The 25,469-nt window shown below is 53.3% G+C and overlaps 1 protein-coding gene across 1 annotated transcript in view; it reads left to right on the top strand.

Annotated features, from left to right (window-relative positions):
* DACRYDRAFT_20436 (6-phosphofructokinase) overlaps positions 1–25,469 on the top strand; it is a 77,833-nt gene that overhangs the window by 42,553 nt on the left and 9,811 nt on the right. Inside the window, 6 exon segments of the mRNA XM_040771933.1 lie at positions 4,501–4,510; positions 4,742–4,746; positions 10,768–11,012; positions 14,903–14,945; positions 14,965–14,966; positions 19,304–19,322. The gene's annotated coding sequence lies outside the window, so the exon portion shown is untranslated.

The following is a 25,469-nucleotide window of genomic DNA, read 5'->3' as shown; positions in this document are numbered from 1 at the left end:
AAAGGGGAGAAAGGGGAGAAAGGGGAGAAAGGGGAGAAAGGGGAGAAAGGGGAGAAAGGGGAGAAAGGGGAGAAAGGGGATGGGAAGACCGATAATCCCCCGATGGAGTTGTATAATGTTAGTATAGTACGAGCTTACGTTGTTATGTTGCATGATTGAATGGCTAGACATGCCGAAAACTCAGGGTAGGTGAGCTTGTGCCTGAAGCCTCTTTCGCTTTTCGACCCCTCTCTCTCTTCGCGTTTGCCTCTCTCGCTCTTCTTCTCTTTTCTGCCTTGCCCCGCCTCTGTAAAGGAAATTCGCCAGACCCTAGGGGTGCGCCCCCATCATTCTTCTGTTGCTCGGTATATGACCCCTCACTACTTGCACTCCTACGCCCTCTACTCCAAAGGGCGTTACCATGACCTCTCCTTCACCAGGTGCCTGTTCCCCTGCCTCACCCTCTCCTCCCCTCCCTTCCCCCGCCCCCAGAGTGCACGTGCGTGGTCCTCCAAAGTCTCACAATAGCAGGAAACACAGACCAAGCACCGCTCCCACAGACTCACATTCACATTATTCCCACGCCGTTTTCCTCCCTGCTGAGCCTGCTCCTTCCATTGCTCCAGCGGCAAAGGACGAACTAGGTGAACCGGTGCATATCCCTCCACATCCACCTACGCCAGGGGCAGCAGCAGCCTACGCCTACCCAACATCTACTGCATGTCAGACCTGGCCCCTCCTCACACAGCAAGAAGATGACCAAGACCCCACTCAGACCCCGCGCGCCGCACCAGCGACCATGCCCTCTTCAAGCCCACGCGCAGGCACAGACTGGCGCTCCTTTGTCCAGGCATACGCCCTCGGTCGCTGGGACCCCATCCGCACGCCTAACCAGCCTCTGTCCGCCTTGGTCGGCTCCCCACCCCCCTTCCTCCCTGGAGCGACGTCCGTCCCGAACACGCTGACGAGGAGTACGACGCAGGTGTTGAGGAGGAGCATATCCTCCGGTCCGCAGGGGTATGAGCTCCCAGGAATGGGCAAGGTCGAGCTTGGGAGTGGGAGCTCGAGCTCAGGGCAGGAGAGTACGAGCACTGGCCCGACTTCGGCTGGGGAGGAACCGCGTTCTGCCTCTCTGCTTGGGACGACGGGAACGGAAAAACCGCTCCCTCCCGTTCCTGGTATCCATCTCCAGCCCCAGTCCCTAGCACAACGACGCGGAGCCCCCGCCCCCGACCTCTCCTCCCCACCAACGACCACCCCAGTCCCCCCACCCCCCTTCTCCCCTCGCGCAGGGTCCGAGCCCTCCTCCGCCCCCTCACCCCGTTTCCTCCCTCGCACCATCCCTCTCCCTCTCCCCGACCAGCGCTCCCCCCTCCCCTCCCCCTCGCTAGAAGCCGCCACAGCGACAGCAACGATCCGCTGGGCAGGGTCTCGAGTGGACGTAGCCCCCCTCTCGCTCCCTAGTCCGGAACACGAGCTCATGGACCCCTTGAGGGGGTTCACAGTCTCCATCCCGGGGACGCATGATCAGCTTGTCCCTGGTGTGGGGAGGCAGGGGTTGAGCGGGTCGGTAGGCGGCGCAGTGGTGGGAGTAGGAGTGAAACGGGTGGCGCAGAAAGGCAGTTTTTGGGAGGGGACGCAGGATGTGGAGGGAGAACGCAGAGGTTGGGGGTATCATCCTCCCGGACCTGGGGCTGAAGTGGGAGGGGAAAGGAGCGTGGGAGGGGGAGGAACGCAGTTGGACACTATACTCGGGAGCCCATTGGTCACTCCTGAAGCTGAGGAGCCTGCTGGGACTGGGACTGGGACTGGGGGGACGCTTTCCCCGAATTCACCTCCTGTGAGAACGGCGGGACCGGCTAGTCCTGCTCTCGCACAAGCACAACAAGCGCCCACACCACAAGCCCAAGCACCAGCACAAGCACAAGCACAGGGTTATTTCCGCCTCGGGCGCAGAGCCCCGCCCGTACCGCCCGCTTCTGCACCTGTACAGTCCCGTACCGACCCTGGGGGAGACTACTTTTCCGACCTGAGGCTCCCTACGCATGCGCACGGGCTCTCGCCTCAGCTCTTACCCCCTCACGGGCCGGGCTCGAGGCTGAGGAACGCTATCTCTCCCTCTCCCTCTCGATCTGGCTCTGGCTCGGGGTCGGGGTCGGGATCGGGCAGCTCGGGGAGCCCGGGGTTCCCGTTTGATGAGGGGGGTGGGGGTTGGACGGGGCAGGGAAGTGTGGGGGAGAAGGTTGGGAGCGGTGGTGCTATTTCTGGAAGTGCTGCGCTTGCTGGGGAGGGAAGCACGAGTGGAGAGGGCGGTGTGGCCAGCGGAAGTGGAGGGACACTAGCAAGAAGAGCCACAGACCCAGAAATCAGCACCGACCGTCCTTCCTCCCAGATCCCGGCAACATTCTCCTCCCTCTCTCTTTCCTCCTTCTCCGGCCTTCCGGGGCCCGACAAACGCACCAAAGAAGAACGCGAGTTTACCGCTCTGGGGTTCTTCGTTCCCCCTCACCCGCCAGACGAGGAAGAGCGCCGTAAGGCTCTGTATAGGTTTAACGTCATGCACACGGCTAGGGACGTCAACTTTGACAGGATTGCCCATCTTGCAAAGCTCGTGTTCAAGACCAAGATGGTGTATATCTCTCTGGTAGACGCGGCGGAACAGTGGTTCAAGACCGAGTGTGAGTGTTTGTGTTGATTTCTGCGGGAATGAGCGCTTATGAGCACTTGAAGCGGGTGTGGACATCGCTAGCGTACCAAGAGACGTCAGCTTTTGCGCGCATTGTATACTCCAGAGGTGGGTGCCGGTTCTCTTCTCTTCCCACGCGAAGGCTGATGGGATAAAGGGGCGACGAACCGATGATCGTACTCGACGCGCTGAGGGACTGGAGGTTTCAGGGAAACGTGAGTCCTTCCTTGCTGTAGGTGCCGCCTGTCTGCTAACTTGAAGCAGCCGCTGGTTATCGGTTCCCCGAATATTAGGTTCTATGCCGGGGCGCCGTTACGCACGCATGAGGGGTTCAATATCGGCAGGTAGGTGGTGTGTACTCGGCTTGAGATGACGATGACGCTAATCGACCACTCTGCTGGTTAGCCTGTGCGTTATCGACGATATCGCGTGGAACGAGTTCACCCCTCGTCAGAGGCACACGCTCAAAGAGTTCGCTGCTATCGTCATGCGGGAACTCGAGCTCTGGCGGGACAAGATCCAGCTCCGGATCCGGGATCGTATCCAGACGTCTATGGAGCACTTTACGCGGGAGTGCCTTGAGATGGACACGAACGAGCCGGACTCGATGAACAGGGTATATGAACGGGCGGCGAGACTTGTCAAGCGGACGCTGGACGTCGAGGGCGCGCTTGTACTGGATATCTCCCATCTAGAGCTCATGGAAATCATGGACGATACTGGCAAGCCGACTATCCTGTACCACGGGGATCCGTATGGCCCTACAAGCACCTCGAACTCCGCTTCCTCCTCTTCCCCTAACCCGCCCGGGCAGGCACAACCCCACGCAGGGGCGAACGGACTCGCACCTCTCCTGCACAGGAAATACGAGTTTGGGCCTATCCCACCTCTCCCAGTCCTAGGCTCGGCGGAGTGTGCGATCGACCCACCCCCCTCACAGCGCGGGAGGCCGCTTACTGCGACGGAACATGGGAAGCTGTCGGACTTTTTGGTGTCGTATCCTGATGGGAAGATATATGAGGGTCTGGTGCCACTCTGTTTTCGGCATTTGTTACCAGGGAATATCCAGTATGCTATGAGTGAGTTGCCCTCTGGTCATTTCGTGTGAGTCGTTCTCTGATAGAGTCTAGTCGTGCCGGTCTGGAGCATCGACAAGAACTGTTTTGTCCTCCTCCTTGCGTACACTACAGATGTGTCAAAACACTACCTCGAAGGGTATGAACTGCAGTATCTTCGTGCAATAGGAGTCATCATCCTCAGCTCGATGCTAAAGCGGCGCATGCAGCTCGCCGACAAGGCAAAGTCGCATTTTATCTCCAACATCTCGCATGAACTTCGCACGCCCTTGCATGGGATCCTTGCTGCCGCGGAGCTACTGGGCGATACCCGCTTGAGCGGGACGCAGTCTTCGTTCTTGCATACTGTCCAGGCGTGCGCAACCAGCCTTGTCGAGACGGTCAACCACGTCCTGGACTTTACAAAGCTGAGTGGGTCGAAAGCTGGGCACGCGCAGCCCGAACAACCGATCCGGCACGGACATATGGACCTTATTACCCTTATCGAGGAGACGGCTGAGAACTGCTTTATCGGCCAACAAGCGCGCGCCATGGGCGAAATTGGTAGTGTCTACGCTCCCTCCTCTCTCGCGGAGGACGACTCGAACGAGGCGGCGATCACGAAGCGTAAATGGGCTCGAGTGGAGACGGTCGTCGATATCGGCTTGAGAAGGAAAGGCTGGAACGTGCTGATCGAACGGGGCGGGATACGCAGGGTGTTGACGAACCTTATTGGGAATAGTCTCAAGTTTACCTCGGACGGATTCGTCCAGGTGTCCTTGAGGGAATCTCAGGAACCTGCGGGGCCGGGCATGATCCGCGTTGAGCTTACTGTGGCTGATACTGGTAAGGGAATCAGCAAGGATTTCTTGAAGGTACGATCTTCCTTGTGCGCTTTCATTCGGTGGCTCACGTCCTGCAGAACCAACTCTTCCATCCGTTCTCCCAGGAGAACCCTATGCAATCCGGCACAGGCCTCGGGCTCGCCATCGTTAACAGTATCGTACGCTCAGAGAGCGTGAATGGAAAAGTCGACGTATGGAGCGTAGAGGGTCAAGGCACCGAGATCAAAGTCTCGTTCGATGCTGAAGTCCTTCCGGCAGACGACTCTCGTTCTGTCGACAATCCTGCCGCTGAGCTGGACATCCTAGGCTCTGCTTCTGTCTCCTTGATAGGGTTCGATCAGGAGCACCGAGGGCAGGCTTTGGTCTGTGATGTGATCAAGACGTACCTACGGGATTGGTGGGACTTTGACGTCAAGACGGACCCTGACACCCTCGGCAATATCCTCATTGTCAACGAGGACCTTGTCTTCATCAGAGAGCTTATCCGCCAGAGAGACGTTTCTCGTCCTGTGATTATGTTGAGCGCCATTCGAGGTGATCAGAAAGTTTCTGGTATGTGATCTCCGTGCGGTTGTTGTCTAGCGACTTACCCTAATTTCAGCCGTGTGTGACGCCTACGAGCGCATGGGTGGTCTTATCGCCGTAGTCTTCAAGCCTGGAGGACCGACTCGGCTACTAAAAGCGCTCAAACTGTGCCTCAACGACCTTGATGTCCGTAGACGTGGTCAAGTTCCGCGGTCGACATCCGAAAACCTTATCCAAAGCGTTGACAGTTTGCCGGTCGAAGCACGTGATTTTGCTTCTGTCCTGGGTGGCATGTCGTCGTTGAGGATACGAGCGACTGGTCAGGCTGGAAGGCCGTCTTTTACGCGGAGCAGGACCGACTCCGGCGACTTGCGAGTCGAGGGTCGACCAATGCCACCACCATTACGACCTGAATCCTCCCTCTCCAACGAGGAAAAGTATCTGCCGACTACCCCAGAGTTGAGACAGGAGTCACCTACTGTAGATTCGCCTGGAAGTCCACAATCGATGGTCTCGATAGGAAACGGGGGAGTCATGGTGAGATCTGCTGTGGCGTCTTCCTCCGCCGCTCGAAAAGCTCGCGTGCTAGTGGTTGAAGACAACCCTATCAACCGACGCCTCCTTGGGAGTTACCTATCAAAGCGAGTGAGTCCACAGCATTAGCTCGCATTGTCTGGTATCTGAATATTACTTAGGGCCATCAGTATTTCGAAGCAGTGGATGGACAGGATGGCGTTGACCGCTTCAATGCGCAGCCCCCATGGTTTTTCGAGTGCGTAGACTTCTCCTATTTGTATGGTCATGTGGCTCACTCTTGTGCAGCGTTCTTCTCGTCGATATGAGCATGCCACGGCTAGACGGCGTAGAAACAACCGCTGAGATCCGAAAAAGTGAATCTGAGCGACGCAGATCATCAACTGAGGGACATGAGAAAGCCAGTACAATATTTGCATTGACTGGTCTAGCCACCGCCGAAGACAAGCGGCGGGCCTTTAACGCAGGTGTAGATGGGTAGTGAGTATTTGTTTGTCTCGTTTGTTAGAGGTAACCTGATTATATGTGCAGCCTGGTTAAGCCAGTTTCTCTAAAGTCTTTGGACGAAGTCTTTGCCAATCTCGGATTCTCATAAAGTTCACTCATAGTTGAACATTACTGTAGCCATAAGTTCATCGCATACACCGCTCTCTGGTGCCCCATGCATATTCTATCTAATCTCCCTGGAGTGTAATGTGTCTGCCCCATTGCTGTATCGATACGCTAGGCAATAACCTATCTGTCATATTTGTCCCTGAGACTGTTTGATCGCAGCTCTGGAAGCGCGCGCGGACGGGCATTGAACCGAAGATGATGAAACAAAGTGGATCCTGGACTTCAAGTTGCTTGCAAAGCACAATTACAATAGCATAGGAAGATAGTTACATTACAAAGAGATCGCCTGCCCTCTTACTGAGCGGTTCGCTTTTTCATCCTGCCGGGATTGTATCGCGCAACCTCGAAATAGACTTTTTTTTGCTGGCACAGTTAGGTGAACCATTTATCCGCCGAGCAGGTGAACATCGCGTCACGCATCCCTCGCGTCGATTGTCAACTTTCACCCAAAGGGAAGTGTCAGATGTCCTCTATCAACGATTCATCAGTATCTTCCTTTCAGCACTTATTCGCTGTGCGAGGGGATGACGAAAACAGTACTTAACGGCGCCAAGCCTGAGGTGACAAGGTCACAACACGCTGATTGACTTATCATCCTCATACTGCACCTTCCTATGTCTGAACCTGGTACTAAGCTCAAGGTCGCCGTTGTTGGCGGTGGTATTGTGGGCTTGTCTTTTGCTGTCTATCTTTCTCAACTTGGAAAATGCGACTTGCACGTCTTTGAATCTGCCCAAGCATTCAAAGAAATCGGAGCAGGAATTGGCATTGGTGGGTATCTCATCTGTCAAGCTCTCTCCCCTTCCCCAACCTAACCTATAACAGGTTTCAACGCTATGCGAATCTACGACGAGATGGGAATAGCGTCTGAAGTGAAAAAACACTCGCGCGATCTGGCCGGACACGAATCTGACTGCTGGTTTGATGTGATTTTTGGCGATGGTAGGAATGGCCTGAACCCGATTTGCACCGTATGATGTCGCTATGTGGGGTTTAGTGCATGCCTAACACATTGTATAGGTTCGATCCCCCGCGGCCGGTGGACAAGCATCGCTGCGTCGAGCTGATCTGCTCGATCTGCTCGTGTCACGCCTGCCCAGAGAAAATGTCTACTTCAACAAGCACCTAGACAATTATGTCCAGCCTTCTGAAGGCGGCGTGAAGTTATTCTTTAAAGATGGCACCGACTTTGAAGCGGACGTGCTTGTCGCCGCTGACGGTATCAAATCAGGGTAAGAAGCTGGTGTTTCGTCTTTTCATATATATGTTGATGGTTTATACGAAGCACTCGTCGCGTCATGTACGGGCAAGACGCGGTCAACGTCGAACCTCAATGGTCTGGAACCATTGCATATCGTGGCCTGATCCCGGTAGAGAATGTCATTCCTCATTTCGGGGATCATACCGCGAGAACCTCGACTTTGGTACGTATTCTCCTGCACTCTTTTCCCTTATTAACGCGAAAGAAACAGTGGTTGGGCAAGAGCCGGGTAATTCGCTCCAGATGTGTCATAGAACGATATCTTATTACATGTGATAGCATATCGTCCAGTTTCCGGTCTCGCAAGGGCAAACAGTCAATATCGTTGCCTTTGTCTCAGACTTCGAGGATGGAAGACATCCCGAGTGGAATGCCCCACAATGGAGTAGCTCGCTTGTATTTCTTCGAAGATCCGACCTGACTGCCTCATACTTCAGTCCAGGAATGCAGAGATCAGAGTGAAATGTTGGAAGACTATAAGGATTGGATAGAGCCTGTTAAGGAAATGCTCAAAGTTTGTCAGTTTCGTCGATATGAGCTACTCATAAACTGAATGCCGGCAGAATATTGAAAAGCCGGTGAAATGGGCTATATTCGAACTAGGAAATATCCCCACCTTCGTGAATGGTCGTGTGGCGTTGATCGGGGATGCCGCTCATGCATCAACGTGAGCCTCTCAAAATCGCTTGTCCGTGTTCTATTTACCAGTGTCCTTTGCAGACCCCATCAGGGCAATGGCGCCTCACAAGGAATAGAAGACGCACATGTCTTAGCAAACCTACTCTGCCATCCAAAGACGACCCGTGAAACCGTTCCGCTTGCCCTCCGAGTATATGACCAAATCCGGCGCCCACGTGCACAGCGTATGCAAAACACTTCTTACGAAGCAGTTCAACTCTATGAAGGCGTCTCCGCCGTTGGACACCATGAAGAGAAGCTCGTCGAAATTTTGAGCAGTCGGATGGATTGGATCTGGAAGTTCGACGTGGAGGGTCAGCGTGACAAAGCGATACAGATGCTGGAGGAATCGCTTCAGAATCCTTAGACACTTGACGTGATGGGTATGTACCTGAGGGCTTCTCAGAGGGCGTTGTCAAGAGGACCAATGAATAAGTGAATAAAGCGGAGTTTGGTTAGATAAGCCTTCCCTGGAAGACTCCTCTCAGATTTCACGCTCTATCCGACGCGGTTGCTGTCCATTTTTGTACTGTGCGCCAACTGGTATTCGCTGGCGTGATTGTCAACCATGGGTCCGTACCGTTATACCCCGAGGTCGATGGTGGAAAACAAAGGCTCTTTGAGGGTTGCAATCGTTGGAGGGGGCACTGTGGGCCTCTCGCTCGCTTTATATTTACATCAACTGGAGATATGCAATGCTGTGGTCTACGAAGCGGCACCGGCCTTTGGCACGATCGGCGCCGGTATCGAGATCAGTATGCACATATACTTGGACAGGTGCGGCTAATAAAGGCGCTTTCCAGGTCACAATGGCATGAAAGCATACAATGAACTAGGACTCGCAAGCAGGGTATATGACATGGCCCGCACCGCGTCGGGTGATAGTAGCAATGTCTGGTTCGATGTGTGGTTCGGAGACGGGCGGAATCACACGAATCCAATATACACAGTAGGTCTGTTATGTACCTTCCGTGACGGAATACCACTTACGGGCGTTCGTAGCGCAGCGTCCCAGTCGCCAATACAAAGCTGCACCGAGCCGATGCATTGGACTTGCTGGTTTCCAGTATACCGAGCAATATGATTCAGCTCGGAAAACGCCTCGAGAACTTCGAGCGAACTGAGGGAGGTGTAGTCACCTTAGATTTTACTGATGGTACAACAGCCGAGGCGGATGTACTAATCGGAGCGGATGGAATAAAGTCTCGGTGTGTATTGTCAGCTACCGGAGACTTGGAGCAGTATCTGAGATCTCCAGCGTGCGACAATGTATGTACGGGGGAAAGGCCAAGGCTGTGGAGCCTGTGTGGTCAGGCGGGGTCGTATATCGTTGTCTTCTTCCCCTTGAGATTGTTGCTTCGAGTATTGGCGAATTTTCAGCATGCAGACCGAACCTCGTGAGTGTATACATCAACCCGGAGGACCGTGTCACTGATCCAGCTGAGAATTGTAGTGGATGGGGAGAGCTCGAGTGAGTGATGAACTCTTCTCATCACCGATGATCGTGAATGAATGCGTTCCAGCACATAATCCAGTACCCAGTTTCACGAGGGAAAGCAGTCAGTCTAGGTGCATTCGTGACCGACTATGACCACGGGAGATATCCAGACTGGAAGGGCATGAATTGGGGTAAGACGCAGACTCTTGAAAGGTTGACTTCATGTCTGATTGCGCTGCGTCAAGTGGAAGAAGGGGAAACAACTGAGCTGCTAGAGGAGTTCAAAGACTTCAGTCCATCGCTGCAGACCATGCTGAAGAATGTCACAAAGCCACTCAAGTGGGCAATATTTGAATTGCCCCCGCTTCCGTCGTATGTATCTGGCAATACCGCGCTTGTGGGAGATGCAGCGCATGCAGCGACGTGAGAAAGCCGTTCTTCTCAGGATTGCGGGATTGACTCTTCAGAGGCAGGCCGCATCAAGGTAATGGCGCTTCCCAGGGAATCGAAGACGCCCACGTCCTTGGGCACCTACTCTCACACCCCCTATGCACCAGGGCCACAGTTCCACTGGCGTTGAAGGCATACGATGCTGTTCGGCGTCCCCGATCCCAGAGACTGCAAGAGACAAGTTACGAGGCCGGCCGACTCTACGAATGCGTCTCGGATGCTGACGAAGATGAAGTCAAGATCGGAGAAGCTTTTGAGACAATGATGGACTGGATATGGAATATTGATATCGACGAGCAGAAAAACAGAGCTGTTCGGATGTTCGAAGAAAGTCTGCAGAATCTCCAAGAATTCGTTATGACCGAATAAAGTAATGTGTCTCCTATTCTGACTGGTTTCCAAAAGTTGCAAGGACGTGCTTCGTGTGCAAATATATAGTATTTGATCCTCCGGTGTTTCAGGAAAGGGCCCTTGTGGTATTATTTACCGTGCACACAGCTCTCCATATCAAAACTGCTGCTGGCCTCGTGAACGCCTTGCTGGCAGGACAGCAGTTCCGGCGAGTGTTTGATTCCCATTTGAACGAGCTGTTTGCCGGGAACGATGAGCCGTCCCGTTGACCACATTCATGGTAGACAACCGTCCTAAGCTGAGGGTGGCCGTGGTAGGTGGTGGAAGTGTGGGGCTTTCTCTCGCCGTCTATCTCGTACAGCTCGCGAGATGCGAAGTGCACTTGTTCGAAGGCGCATCAGCATTTACCGAAATCGGTGCTGGTATCGATATAGGCAAGTCCATCCAAAACGATGGAGTACTTGTGTTCTCACAGGCCGCCTAGCTTGGAATGCCATCCAGGTGTACAAAGAGATGCGCATCTCGGACGAGGTGTACGAACTGGCCGGCGATTCCCTTCGGGATGCATCCATCCCTTGGTTCGAGGTGACTTACGGAGACGGCAGAAACGGGCTGATGCCCTTCTGTGCCGTATGTTATCCAACTCGATCCATTGCGTCTATCGTACTGAATTCGAAGATGTATTCCAGCTTCGATCTCCAGGGAAGAGTGCCAAGCTACATCGGGCCGATCTGTTAAACCTCCTTATTTCCAAGTTACCGAAAGAGAACGTCTGCCTTCGCAAGCATCTCACCACATATGATCAGCTTCCTGAGGGTGGTGTGAGGCTGCATTTCCGCGATGGAACGACATTCGAGGCGGATGTACTTGTCGGGGCGGACGGAATCAAGTCGACGTTCGCACCTTCTAAAAGTGTTCTGATAGTGTTGACTGAGATGGAGCAGGGTTCGGAATGTCATGTACGCTGACAATCCCGACGAGGCCAAACCAACATGGTCTGGGAGTGTAGCCTATCGTGCGTTGCTGCCGATTGAAGAGGTGGTCGCCAAACTTGGAGAGACAGGCAGGAAGCCAACTTTCGTGAGCCTTTTTGTTTTTGCAATCACGTATTGTGCTCAGCCAGATGATCCAGTATCTCGGAAAAAACAAGGTTGGGGTTGTCTCTGTAGGATTGTTTGGCAGAAGTACTGACAGTCGAGAACAGCACATCGTCCAATTTCCCATTGCGCAAAACACGGTCACCAACCTGGTGTGCTTCGTCTCTTCCTTCGAGCAGCGTTCCCCTCCCTACCCGTACACGAGCTGGATCCAGCCCAGCTCAGCCTCCGAGGTTCTGCAGGACTTTGCCGACTTCGCTCCCGCAGTGAAGGACATGCTGGCTGGGGTGAGTGAAGTTCGGCGATGGGGAATCTTCGAGGTGCCTAGGATTGGAAGGTTTGTGCATGGAGTTGTGGCTTTGATAGGGGATGCGGCGCATGCTTCAACGTGGGTGATCCTCTTATTGGGTTGGCGATTGATAGAAAGGCAGACGTAGACCACATGGGGGAAACGGCGCCTCGCAAGGCATAGAGGACGTGCATATGCTAGCTACGCTTCTCTCCCATCCCCGTACCACCAAGTCCACGGTCGAACTGGCTTTGAAGGCGTACGATCTCGTTCGCCGTCCGAGGGCACAGGAATGGCAGGACAGGGCGTATAATAAGGGACTGGTGTATGAGCTGGCGCTTCCGATGTCGGAGGACGACGAAGCGCGGATCGTGGAGGCGCTGGACGAGCCGATGCAATGGGTTTGGGGAGTGGATATCCACCAGCAGCTGGAGAGGGCTGTAAACCTATTCAAGGAAGACCTGAAGAAGACACAGGAGTAAGAGATAATGAGGGCACAGCGTTCAATTGAGGGGATGCGTATCGTACATTGACAGGATATCGGTAGACGAGGAGAGAAGCGGCGAGTTCGCCCAAATAGTACATACCGTTATACCGTGTGAACAAATCTGGTGCGATGTGTCGGTCGAGACATTTGAATAGAATAAAGAGGAAGGGACGTACGTAGCATCCAGCTGCTGCAACTGCGGCAGGGCAAGGATGACCTTTCTCCTATATACCGTTCCCTCTGCTTTCTGGCACGGGTTTCCCTCCAAGTACACTGTTTCCAAGGTTGATATATGCGCGAGCTGCGGTTCGAGATCCTCCAATGTGGGAATCTGGTTATCACTTGTCCAAAATTCTTCCAATTTTGAGAGGTGAGATATGTTTTCAATCTTGCTGATACGGTTATTGCCGATGTCTAGGACCCGGAGCTTGGTCTGCAAAAAGTGAGCAATAGGTTGGTAGAAAGAGCAAGGGAAGACAGACGTTATTGTCAAGCCCCTCTAGTTGTTCTATGCCGTTGTGGCTAATGTAGAACTCTTCGAGGTTATCTAGCTTCTCCAACCCTTCGAGCTTGGTTATCCTATTTGACTGTATTGAGAGGATCCTGAGATTCTGGAGCTTGTCGAGGTTCTGTCATAATATCATCGCATCTCCTTGCAGATTTAGTGGAGAGACAGACTCGTACCTGGAGATGCGTGATCTTATTCTTCCCCAACCACAGTTCCTCCAATTGCTCTAGCGCATCTAAGTGCTCAATTGTCCGTATCCTGTTGCCGCCGAGTTCAAGGCTCTTCAAGCTTCGTCCGACACAGTCAAGATTCGCGATCTTAGTAATCTTGTTTTGTACGAAGTAGAGAGTTTTGAGGCAGCAGAAAGGAGTGAGGCAGGTGGGGATAGTACGAAGGAGGTTGAACGAGAGGTCGAGAATCCTGCCACGCATCTATCAACATCTATCTCATAGAAGGAATGATAGAAGACTCACTCTAATTTCGTGCAATGACTCAGCCCCTCTCCAAGTTCCTTCATCTTGTTATCGTACAGATCCAGTTCTTCGAGATTCGTCAGCGTGCCAAAATCGCTCTCCGGCAGTGTGGAGATCACGTTTTGCCGAAGGCAGAGGCGGTTGAGCTGCTTGAACCTGGGAAGGCGGAGTGGTGTTGTCGAGGTGAGGCGAGAGTGGATCACTTCCACATCCTGGGTCACAATTAGTCAGAGCTGAATCTGTGGAATGAGAACAGGCACGAACCTCGGTATCGCTAGGATAATCGGCCAGAAAGTCCTGTTCAGTTCCTTCATGCACTTCGTCCTCCTCGTCGCTCACGTCCTCTTCATGATCATGCGCCGGCAATTGGATGACCGCTCGGTGCCCCGTCCCTGTCGCGGGAGCACCATTCACAGCAGGGACCGGGAGAGGTTGGACATCTTGAGGTTCGGTTGTAGGTTGATCGCCATTCGGTGCACTTGGGACCGCATCAGCAGGGTCGACGACAACGAATTCACCGTTGGTGTCTGTAGGCTCCGCAGTATCGGACATGCTGGGATACAAGGAATCAGAGGACGAGGATGAGAGCACGCATGAATGAGGGTTGTGACTGGGGTTCCAGGCTTGTACCTCGTGCGGCGCCTGTGATTGGTCAGGAGTTGACACCCCTTCACTAGGAAAGGGGCCGTGCTGAGTGCCGGCAAAACCCTAGCTCTTATGCCGAGGACACGGAATCTGAATACAAATGAGGAAATTAACATGTTTCCATGGAGTTACCATACTATTTCTACTGTCAGCATTTTGATCCCGAGTCGACCCGGGTAAGAACCCTACTCTCACGAGCTAGGGGAAGTCACGCGATATGACGTCGCTTCTTTGAGTTACTTAGTGAGTTGTTCCTCGACCACGGAACGCCGAACTGACGCAAACGGTGTAATGGAGGCCACTTTCTCGTAGTAATACGCCTCTTCTGCTTGGAGCGTATTCTTGTCACACGCACGTCATTAAGATGGCTATCAACATAAAACCCCCTAGACATGACATGCTCCTTCTCTCTTGAACGCTATATAACTAAGTGCACTGGAAGAAAGAGCTATAGTCATGCGCTGTCTGTATACTTATTATCTGCGCCCACTTGCTCTACCCCTGGTATCACACCACGCACCGAGCTCGAGAAACCTGTCTTTCAGTGCGCTCAGAATGGGTGACTCGACAATCAAAGAAGCGATAGTGGACGACCACGCCGAGCTAGCGGAGTATTACGAGAAGTACACGCGCTCCCCGCCTTCTGACAAGAAGAAATGGGCCAACCAGTACGCCTGGGAGCTCGCGCGGCACACCGTTGCAGAAGAGCTGGTGCTCTATCCTGCCTTTGAGCGATACCTAGGGGCACTAGGGAAGGAGGTTAGCGATAAGGAGAGGGAGGAGCATCAGCAGCACAAGGAACTGCAGTACCGGTTGGAGAAGTTGGAGACGGAGGATGCGGCGTATGCGGAGGTGTTTGGGACGCTGCAGAGGGATCTCGCGGTGCATGTTATTGAGTGGGTCTCGCTTCATTTGGCGTAAGATGCCTACTGATGATGTCCTTTCTTACCAATAGAGAGGAAGCGACTATCGATAAGCTTGAGCGAGTGCTCTCGAAGGAAGAGAACGAGCGATTGACGCAGTCGCTCGAGAGGACAAAGATGTTCGTCCCTACTCGTGCACATCCGGGAACCCATCAGGCGCCGCCCTTCGAAACTGTCGAGGCACTCCTGTTGGCACCGGTCGATAAGCTCAAGGATGTGTTCGCGACCTGGCCGAGCAAAGAAGACAAGAAGTCGTGATTCGCTTCGGTTGATGAACAAGGCAGCGAGGATTATGCAGGGAACACACACATGTAAAGTGAATCCACAACCGTAAAATATATCTCATTTCAATCCGGTTCAAGCCAAGAGACACGTTTCAGATATGTACGGATACTGAGTGTACGGGGAAGACGTTAGGCCGTTTGCATGTAGCAAAAGCAGTACGGACGAGAGCACGGGACATTGGCGGAGGGGCTGTAGGTGGAAGATCGGAGACGCTGGTTGCCACTAATGGGCCTTAGGCGGAGCTCACGGAAGCGCAAAATAAAACAGCAGCGCAGAGGCTGGGCCAAGCGAACAAAACAACATGCCGCAGCGACCATGCTACTGTGAAGGGATGAAGGACTGGCATCTGCCAGGGCAGGGGATAAAAGGAAATGAAAGTTAAGGAATGAACGGGTGGATGAGTCTGAGACTGTATTCGAGGATGGAAATCAGTATTACAGCCGCCCAAGTGGGTCATTGGCCGGCCTGGAGAAGTCCCAGGTAATGGAAATAATACAAGGGTACAGCACGAAAGGAAGTGCAGAGGAAATAAAAAGAAAGAAAAAGAATGGCAGCGCCCTGCAGCAAGATCCGCCGAGGGAAGCAACGATTAAATCGGATAACGAAGGCATCACAAATTACTCCAATAGAGCGAAGACGAAATGGAACTTTGATAGATGAATCACATGCTCACCTCAACAGTATTCACCCTCGACTTGACCGGCATGTTGCAGGTATCCGGGGGTAAACACCGAAGAGGAGGGTAAACGAGCCTTAGCTCAAACGCCCGTCGAGCATCATGGCGTTCAAGCCATACACCAAACCTAGAAAAACAATTGAGGAATGCCGGCGGAACTACGGAGCTAGTTAGGTATGACACGGTTTCATATGAAGGAAATGACGAACAAAGCAGTAGCGGCGACCCCAAAGGTGAACATGAGGCTACCCCACATGATCTGGCGACCCGTTGCTGTCGCTGGTCGAGGGATGGCGGCCGTAATTTTGCCCAATCCGCGAGCGTTAGCGATCTCGGCACGCCGATTGCGGGCAATGACACGCTGAACTTCTGTCCCAGACTCCCAGGGTTGTTCAGCAGGAGTGAATCCCGTCGGCATGTCTGGTTCGACTTGGGACAGAGCCCGTTTGCGGCCAGTAGACTCTTTGAGCAAGGCTGGAGTATAGTTCGGAGCTTGTTTAGACAACTCCGATATAAGATTCTGTGCCTCTGCGCGATCCTCTTCGGGTGTAGGGAACAGACTGTCGGAAGAGGGTTCCTCGTGACGCATGTCTTCCTCGACCGTTATTGGAACATTCGCCAGAGGAGATATGGGAATGGTGCGACTGGTTCGCTGGTGAGCAGAAGCAGGGGTAAGTCCATTTGCAGGTGCGGAAGGGGCGGGTCCAGTTGTGCGCTGGCGCTTGTTTGGATGTGTTGGCGTGGCTACAGCCTGGGAGGCAGTTTGGCGAGTAGAAGCACGGGTTGTCGGGCCGGGAGTGGTCGTTTGAGGAACATCGGCAGGTTCAGGGACAGATGGAGGGGCTGGGGCCGTAGCGGTTGGAGGTGCAGCAGTCGGGCTTGCATTTTGACTACGGGCGCTCTTGCGGTACGAGACCGACGGGTCAGGCACAGCAGACACGAGCGGCCGAACAATCTCAGCTAAGCCATAGTCGTCCGCAAGGTGTATGGCCAGGTTTGCAGGAATCCATGTTCCGGCCAGGCGCAAGTTCCTTGTCCCCGCCGCCGTCGGTCCGTTTGCACCTTGGATATGATAATTGGTCCGGACCCAGTTCGTGACGCCCTTCTCCATGTCATCCGTTGCCGCTGGGAACGCCGCACGAATCATGGTAGTAAGCGAGATGGCACCGGTATCAAACCTCCGGAGGATGAATGCGTGACCATTGGGCTGTATAACAATATCAGCCGAGCTCCGGGAATGATCGGACTGCGGCACACATGTGAGATCTTGACCCTTCCGACGATAATCTCCTGCCCTTCCCGGGTTATCACCTGGAACTTAACTTGAGGAACATTGTCACCCGTCACTGTATGGACAAACCACGGGGGTGAATCAGACGGATGTCATTGGTCAGGCGCGTAGATACGCACATGAAGCAAGGTTCGGATTTAGCATCCCAGCCGGAAGTTCCGGTTTGGGCTCTTTCGTCAGAGGAGCAGGAACGGGTTCCAAAACCTGAATGAGAATTAGCATATTGGAGAAACAAATAACAAAATGAAAACAGGTACAGGAGACATTGTGCGATAAGTTGTTGATGGTCGTGTTACTGAAGGGACGTCAACAGGAGGTGGGACAGCGGTCCACCAGCGCGTGGCGGAAGTCCCCACTCGCCATCGACCTGGGACCCCGGAACGGGATGGTCCATGCACCCGAACACGTGCGGGGGCCTACCCCTAAACACATCGAAAGACACGCTGCCTTCTTTCTCTTCCTTCGGTGCGCGAGGTCTGACCACTCGTGGACGATCTGTTGTTCGCATCATTCCTGAGCTCCGAAGCCCCGGCACCATCACTGACTTTATGAATTCCTGGTGATGATTGCATACCGATGAGGCAATTTGCAGAGAAACACCGACCGTGGCGGTTTCGCCCCTGCCCGTCTTGGCTGACGCTTATCTTGTAATCCCCAGATTGATGAGGGGATCTTCTCTAGCGCATTTACCGGACCACCGCCAAGTGTGAGTGTACAACGCGCTCCGTTATTTATTCCTCTTTACTTTTTCATGATGACAGCTTGCCGGGGCCAGGAGACCTTTCGGGCGAACATCGTCGCGTCAGGCGTGATCGGAGTCCGGCTTTCATGCCCGCCCTTCTCAGAAGGACAAAGGCTATATATTTTGACTGAATACACTCTTTACACCTTCCCCTCCATCTTCATCACATGACAATGACTTGCTTACCATTGCATTGTAGACGAACACCCGACCCCGGTGGTGGCGCACTGCGTGATGATCTATGTTTAACTCTCAGCCGCGGGATATCCCAAAAAGGTAAAAGGTACGCCGTTCTCATGATCTTTCGGCATGGCTCGGCACGCAGAGGGTAGCCATCGCACAGCTTGCGTCATGGGATCCCCGATTATCTGAATTAAGCTGCTGTCGCAGACAGGTATGGGACGTTGAAGGGTACATCTAAAAATATTCTTTGCAACATAGAACTGCTCTAACACCAGAGTAACAACAACTATCAGATTTTTTTCTTTGTTGGATAGACACGAAGTGTTCCAAATTCTGGTGTTTTGAAGGGTGTGAATTGATGACCGGGGGCCAGCTGTGCGCAGCATGTGCTGAGCATGCCCGGGCAGGGAAGCAATTCAACGGTTCGGGTTGATAAGACTCGTTGGTCCGCCCTCCCCCTCTCCGCCCGACATTCCACGGACCGTCCCGTTCCCCTCGCTGTAAAAGCCTCGAGAACGCCGTCTCTACTGCCTCTCTTCTCCTTCACACTATCCACGTTGCATCTTCTAAGACGATGAAGTCCGTCCTAGCTCTCGTTGTATTGGCCGTGGCTGCGCTCGCGCAAGCCGCTGGCAACCTTACCGTGCAGACACCAGCTCAACTGGTCACTTGCCGTGAGTGTGATATGTCCCCCATCTTGAGTTCGATCACTGATCGATCACTCGGCGCTCCACAGAGCCTGCTCTCATCAGCTTTAGCGGTGGAACACCTCCATACTTCCTGTCTGTCCTTCCCGGTGGACAGACTAGTGCTGCAGCTGTGTGTCCTTAGGGTTACTCAAGATCATGTCTGATGGAGTTGTCTCTAGTTGGAAAGCTTCCCCACTCAAAACGGCTCTAGTTATACGTGGCCCAAGGTCAATATCGCGGGCGGCACATCCATGCATGTACTCCTGGTGCCAAAAAGGGTGCTGAACTAATGTCCTATGTAGTACCATCCAGATTCGTGATTCCGCCGGAGTCATCAACTACTCGTCACCTGTTACCGTTCAGGCTGGTCCCGACCAGTCTTGCGTGGGCAGCAATTCCACCGCTGGCAGGTAAGTCATACTAATTACGCTAGTCAATTAAGTACTGATCTCGCGTTCGTAGTTCTCCTGCCGCTGGAGGCTCCCCCACTCAGTCCCCTGCTTCTGGGGGTAGTACCTCTGCTTCCTCCGGTGCAACTACAACATCCAGCAGCTCTACCCCTGCCACGTCGCCTTCTACTTCCCCTACCCACAGCGGTGCCTCCGGCCTCACGGCCGCTGGCTACGCTTTCGTGGGTGTCGCTGGTTTGATTGGTGCTGCCCTGCTTTAAGGACACCACCCATCGTAGACCTACACAAGGACATTGTCCATGAGTTTCACGCACGTATCAGTTGGTGATACAAAATGATTGGTGGTTTCTTGTAATATTCATGTTTTATACTCCTATTGTGCCATAAGCGATCACATCGTCTGGTTTTTCATTTTGTTGTCATTCATAGGTAGTGACAACTGTCACGTTCTCTCAATAAATCGATGTTGCTTCCATCCATTTGATCAAACACTAGCATGATCAATCCTTCGAGTTCATACTACACGACATCAACATTGCGTAATGGCAGGGATTGGGTTCCAGACGAGCTGTCAGCGGGACAGACCAGTTTCGCTGACGTGTCTTCGATGACGCTCGTTCCAACCTTCCTGGCGCCACATGCTTGGGGTCCTGTTTCTTCCGTGGTTGCGACCTGGTGTTGGCCCCCTTGTGAACATTTTCAGTCGTCTTTATTTTATCCTGCAGCCCATGTCATGCGTCTTGTAATCGTCGACAATGATGCGCTCATATTACGCGTGAAAATAGCGGGAAAACGCGCGGACGAGGCTTTTATATGTGAAACGACACGCTTCTTGTCCCACCAGTGTGCCTCGTGCATCCGCGGTATGCGTCTGGGGAAAAGTCCCACGGAAGATTGTTTACCGGTTGTAGTTCGTTGCTAATTCGTCACCACTAGTACCAGGGTGACAGCAGTCTTGGTCCCGATGTGAGTATTTTTGCTTGGACAACGGCACAGGATGGGGCATCGTTCGTCATAATGTGAGACGTACAAGGAAGACCGTGTCTTCCGGCTCCTTTTGGTCCCGTCACCGCCCAATAAAAGGCCTCCATCATTTTGTGGAGCTGGGTTCTCTCTTGGTTTTCCACCCCCATCTTCTGCGCCGTTTCCTTATCTCCCTTCCACGCATACATCCACCCCCCAACTTTGTATTCCCTTGTCAATATGTTCGCTGCGGCACTTGCTCTCCTTACTCTCCTCCCTGCTGCCCTCGCGCAGCTCACCGTCGCTACCCCTGCCTCCGTCGTTGTCTGCCGTACGTTTCACCCCGATGTGCAGCGAGAACGTGTCTAATATATGCGCCTTTGCAGAACCCGCCGCGCTCTCCTGGTCTGGCGGTACTGCGCCTTACTTCCCCTCCATCATTCCTGGTGGGCAGCCCGGTGCCCCTGCTGTGAGCCGACACCATTTTGACGTGAAAAAATCGACTGAACTGGTTTTTTGACAGCTTGAGAGCTTCCCCACTCAGACCGGCAACTCATATGTGTGGAACGTGAACATTGCGGCGGGCACTTCCATGTTCGTTTGGTTGACCTAAAAGACTGCGATCGCTAGTTGACGATTCGTGACAGCACAATCCAGGTTCGCGACAGCACAGGCACTACCCAGTATTCTTCACCGGTTTGTGTCTTTGGACTGGTGTTGGAGATGCATGGCTGATAGTTCAAGTAGATTACTATCCAAACCGGCACCGATTCCAGCTGCGTTGGCCAGACGTCCTCCGTCCCTGCCGGCTCTGCGTGAGTAAACTCGTTCAGAGTTTGTGACATGATGCTAATCAGTCAACAGTACCAGTGCTGGGACTTCATCGAGCAGCACCGCCGGCGCCGGCTCTTCATCCAGTCCTGCCGCAGCTGGACCGTCGAGCTCTTCTAGCTCCCCTGCTTCCAGCTCCAGCCCTACGAGCCACTCATCGTCTGGATCAGGCACTACCACCTCGCATGCTGCCACCACCTCTCCGTCGGGCACCAACTCGGGTGCCTCTAGCCTCCAGGTCGGCGCCTTCTCCGTTAGCCTGGTGGGCCTGGTTGCCGCCCTCGTCTTCTGAGAGCATCAATCATGAGATAGGCCGGCTACATTGGGTGTTCATTCGTAGCCTGAGCTAGTTATGGGTCGTCAACTTTCTATCTCGAACACTCGAACAATTGCATTGGAGCATTAGTCCCATTCCCCCTTCATTCTCGGACTTGATACAGTCGTGTTGCCCTCGTTAGCATGATATTATAGCTGTTATCGAATACACACATCCATAATAGATTTCTGCATGCGTGCAGAACACAAATTTGGTGGTACCCAAGAATGATCCAAGCGATGATTCTGACGTCGGATACTTCCGTACTCGTGTTCCAAGCATTCGACGACTTACGCGTCTTGGCCACTGTTATCCCTACCTTTCAATATTTGTTATCGTTATCACCGTTGCCTACAGTTGGTTTACGTTCTTGACACAAGAGGAACAGAAGGGTGTGTATTCTCTGGGTTGCATAAAAGCTTCACTATCTGACCCCACATTTCCGCATACAGGTTCACATTGAAAACCGTGCGTTGTTGACGAACGCGACCAAGTTACGACAATGTCAGATCCGTTCCCACAAACAGTCAACGAGCACCAGCCTGTACCTGTGCAATTTGAGGAAAACGGTACCCACACGGTACGTCATGGAAAAAAAAGCCCAGAATCATTTTGATACTAATGGTGCAATCCGTCAGGACAACGAGACTAACGAGGCCTCCCTACTTGGATCTGAGTACGCGGTGGTCGACAAGCCTACGCATATACCTAGCAAAGAAACGAGCAACACTGTCGCAGATCCCTCTGGCTTTGAGGTCGCTTTTTCCACCGAGCACCACCAGACGGCCCAGTCTGCCGCCACACCCGTGGATCTGCCCATCGTGGTGCATCCAGAACCTATTCATGACATTCATGAGAAGGGACATGAGGTTATAACCGAACCTGAGGCTCTTGAAAAGCATCAACAGGAAGTTGCTGCAGAACCGCTGGTCGAAGCCCTGAAAACAGAGCACGTTGCAGATGTCGTGGAGGAGGAAGTTCCAGTGCGTGATTATATCAAAATTTGCGGTTTCGAAGTATTTATCGCACAATAGGTTCCTGTTGGACATTATAATAATGTGATCGAGGAAGCTATCGCTCCAACAATCGAGGAGATCTCGGCTGAGCACGATCTTTCAAAGGAGGCACCCGTTGAAGCAGAGCCAGAGAAAATGAAGGCAGCGCCTGAGGTTGACCAGGCAGCAGAGCCTCTCGAAAAACCCGAAGAGATCGCTGTCCTTGAAGTCGTCCCGGAGCCTGCAAAGGTTGACGCCCAGGCGGTCCACGAACATGAACTGCCGCCAGTGGAGCATACCACCCTTGTGGAAACGCACGCTACGGAGGTGCCGCCCTCTGCTGAGGTGATTGAGCATACTGAAGAAGTTCAAGAAGAGACAGAAGCTCCTGCTGTCGAAGAAGTTGCCCCTCTCGTTGAGCATCCCGCGGTCGCTGTCCCTCCCGTCCCGCAGGCTGAGGAACATTTGACTCACGCGGCGAACGATGTTATTGAACAACCGCGCCAGCCCGAGACTGTTGCGGTCACTGTGGAGGAGAATGCACAAACAGCGCATGAAACAGGTACGAGGTATGCCAATAATGCCGTCAAATCCTGATATTGTTATGTTTTGCCTTCTAGAGCCTATCCCACCAGCAGATGTTAAGCATATGGAGGAGGCTCCGGTTGTCCTTCAACTTGCGCCGCCTGTTGTACCTGAGGAAGCCGAAGTCCTGTCTACTGAAGAAGCTCCCGCTCTGGATCAAGAACTGCAAGGGCAGATCGTAGAGCATCCCTCTTTGGCTCCCCCGTCTGCTCCATCTGCAGATGTGCACGTAAGCGAGTCCCCAGAGGATAGCGAGGAAGTACCTGCGGTGCCTAAAGCAGAAACCACGTTGGTGGAAGAGCCTGAGTTGGCGACAAAGGTAGAAGGTGTGAATCGTTTTGTCCTCATCTCATCACAAAACTGATTGTCTTTGACCCAGAACCTGCCATAATTACGGAGACCGAGATTACCAAAGAAGAGCCGCCGGCTGTAGAAGCGCCGAAGATGGAGGAAGTGCCGCTTCACTCGGAACACCCCGCTGTTGGAGAACACCCTGAAGAAGACCCAGCTGAAGAACAGCTAGAACCAGCTGCAAAAGCCTTTGCTGCAGACGAACTGGCTGAGGAAGAGCTTGTTACTGAAGAGCCGACTGTTGAAGAAGTAACTGCTGAGGAACTCACTGCCGAGGAGCCGGTGGTTGAGGAGCCGGTTGTCGAGCAGCCTGCCGCTGAAGAGCCCGTCGCGGAAGGACCCGCCGCAGAGGAGGCTGTATCTAAGCAGCTTACAGTTGAGGAATCTACGGTTGAGAAGCCTACCGTTGAAGAACGCGCAGTGGAAGAACCTATCGCTACAGAGCCCGCTATCGAAGAGCTAGCTCCAGAAGAGCTAGCTCCAGAAGAGCCCGCCTTTCAGGAGCCAGCGGTTGAAGAACTCGTTAGCGAAGATCCAGCGGTTGAAGGCCTTGTAGCCGAAGAACCTCCTACTGAAAGACTTGCAGAAGAACATGCAGCTGAAGGCCCTGCCACTGAAGGCCCTACCACTGAAGAACCTGCCACTGAAGAACCAACGGCTGAAGAGCTCGCTGCGGAAGAACGTACTTTTGAGGAATATGCCGCCGAAGAACCTTCCGTTCAAGATCTTGCTGAAGAGCTTGCGGCCCAAGGACAAGGCGTTCAGGAACCTTCCGCCCAAGAACATGCTCTTGAAGGACCTGTTGACGATCCAGCAGTTCAAGAGCCTGCCGTTGAAGAACGCGTCGTCGAAGAACCTGCGCCTGCAGAACCTAATATTGAAGAACTAGTTCCAGAAGAGCCCGCCATTGAGAAGCCAGCCGCCAAAGAACTAATTACAGAGGAACCAGCCATTGAAGAACTCGTTGGCGAAGACCCAGCGGTGGAAAACTCTGTCACTAACGGCCCTACCGCTGAAAGAACAGCAGAAGAACCTGTCGCTGAAGAACCAACTTTTGAACGATTGGCTACAGAAGAGCCTGCTGTCGAGGAGCTTGCCGCTGAAGAACCTACCGTCCAAGACCTTGGTGAAGAACTCACCGCCGAAAGACAAGATGTCCACGAACCTTCCGCCCCGGAATATGCTGTTGAAGAACGTGTTGACAAATTGGCCGTAGAAGAGCCAACGGTTGAGGAGCGAAAGCCTGAAGAGCCAGCTGTTGAAGAATCCGTTGCACAGGAACATGTCGGCCAAGGACAAGACGAACCAACCGCAGAAGGACCGGTTACAAACGAACCTGTCGCTAAGCACTCAAATGTTGGTGAACCAGCCGCACACGAGCCCGTCGAGGAATCAATCGTAGAAGAAGTAGCTGCAGGAGAGCCTGCCGTTGAGGAACCTGCCGTTGAAGAGCTCGTTAGTGAAGAACCAGTCGTGAAGGAGCCAATCGCTGGAGAACTCGTAGGCGAGAAATCTGCTATCGAAGGACCTGTTGCCGAAGAGCCGACGGCTGAAGAACCGGTTGCAGAAACCCGTGCCGTTGAGGAACCTACCACCGAGGAACCTACCGTTCACGATCTTGCCGAAGAACTTGCGGCTGAAGAACAAGGTATTCAGGAACCTTTTCTCCAGGAACATACAGATGAGGGACCTGCCGACGAAGCAGCTGTCGAGGAGCGAGCGGTTGAAGAACACGCACCCCATGAACTTATCTCTGAAGCGCCTGCTGAAGAACCAACTGCAGCAGAAGAAGCAGCCGCTCTTCAACTCACTGTTGAAGGAACAGGTGCAGAAGAGCCGCCCTTGGAGGAATCTGCTGTCGAGGAACCTCCTGTTCAAGAACTCGCCGCTGAAGAACCTGCCGCTGAACCCCCTATAACTGAAGAACCTGAAATGCTTGTTGCAGAACCAGCTGTCGAAGAGCTAGCTACAGAGGAATCTGCCGTTGAGGAACCTGCTGCCGAAGAACCCGCTATTCAAGATCTAGCTGAAGAACTTACGGCTGAAGAACCAGGCGTCCAGGAGTTTTCCGCTCAAGAACACCCTGGTGAAGGGCCTGCTAACGAACCAGTGCTTGAAGCGCGAGCGGTTGAAGAGCCAATCATCCAGGAATTGCTTGTCACAGAACCTGCTGCTGAAGCGCCTGAAGATGAAACAACTGCAGAAGAACCAGTTGTAGAGAAGCTCGCTGCAGAAGAGTCAACTGTTGAAGAACCAGCTGTAGAAGAGCCAATCGAGGAGCCTGCCGTTGAGGAACTCGTTGGCGAAGAACTG

This window comes from Dacryopinax primogenitus (assembly GCF_000292625.1).
Source record: "Dacryopinax primogenitus strain DJM-731 SS1 chromosome Unknown DACRYscaffold_3, whole genome shotgun sequence".
Classification (NCBI taxonomy): domain Eukaryota; kingdom Fungi; phylum Basidiomycota; class Dacrymycetes; order Dacrymycetales; family Dacrymycetaceae; genus Dacryopinax; species Dacryopinax primogenitus.
Note: the sequence above shows the minus strand (reverse complement) of the source record. Positions and strands in the feature narration are given on the sequence as shown.